Here is a 961-nt window from a genome sequence, read left to right as displayed (position 1 = left end):
GTGTGGTATTCAAACTGTATAATCAACAGTGGATGGAGCTGAAAAAACTGTTGTGTAAAGCAATAATAAAGTCATACAATTGATTGTGATTGTTTTCAGTTGCAAACTGTGAGTTTTAAAAGTCTGATTGATTCTTTATATGTGTTTGCATAGCATGTATGTATCATTAAATGCTACACCAACAATAGTTTAAATTTGAGAAAAAAAATATACTGAGACAATAAAATGTGTGGAGAGGAGGTTCATCCAAATAGTAGCTGAGGTACATGAACTTACTTATGTGTTTAAAACTTTCATTTAAATTAATTTCTGACAAATTTCTCTGATCTGAAATACATGAAATAACTTGAAAAAAATATGTAGTTGCATTTTCTGTAGAAAGTTCAGATTTACTCACAGTTGATCATGCCAAATGTATTTCTTTATGGTGCTAAGTGCTATTTTCTTCTTAACTCTACAACCTCCTGGTTAGTTGATCCAGCAGCCATGGAAACAAATCTTAACATAGATTTTTTTTTCTTCCTTTTTTTAACTTAACTATGTTTGAAGTTTGAGGTTGAACAACCTCCTCATGATGTGAACTCTGATTACACAAAACAGAAAACACATCCCTGGTGTCAGTTATTTCTCAGATGTGTAGAAGGAAAAATTATTTGTGGTCGTGCAAAGAAATGGAAGTCTTGCCCCTAAAATTCCTGAATCAAGCAAAAACAGAAACGACTAACGAGACTGAGAGTCTGCAGCAGCTCTATAACAATGTTGAGACACAGTGGTGGTTTGGGCTAAAGACTAACAAGCTCTCACAAAACATTTACATCTTTAGCAGGTTTATTATCTTCGTTTGGTGTGTTTGCAGTTTATAATTGGTGCAAAGTACAGCTTAGGCTGAGGCAGACATTAGTGTTACTGCTCAAACTGATGTTTGGCCTCATGATGGCGCTAGATGCAAAGTTATGGATAA

This window comes from Stegastes partitus, unplaced genomic scaffold (genome assembly GCF_000690725.1).
Source record: "Stegastes partitus isolate 25-593 unplaced genomic scaffold, Stegastes_partitus-1.0.2 Scaffold1223, whole genome shotgun sequence".
In the NCBI taxonomy this organism is placed as follows: domain Eukaryota; kingdom Metazoa; phylum Chordata; class Actinopteri; family Pomacentridae; genus Stegastes; species Stegastes partitus.
The sequence above is the reverse complement of the archived record's forward strand: the minus strand, read 5'-3'. Positions refer to the sequence as shown.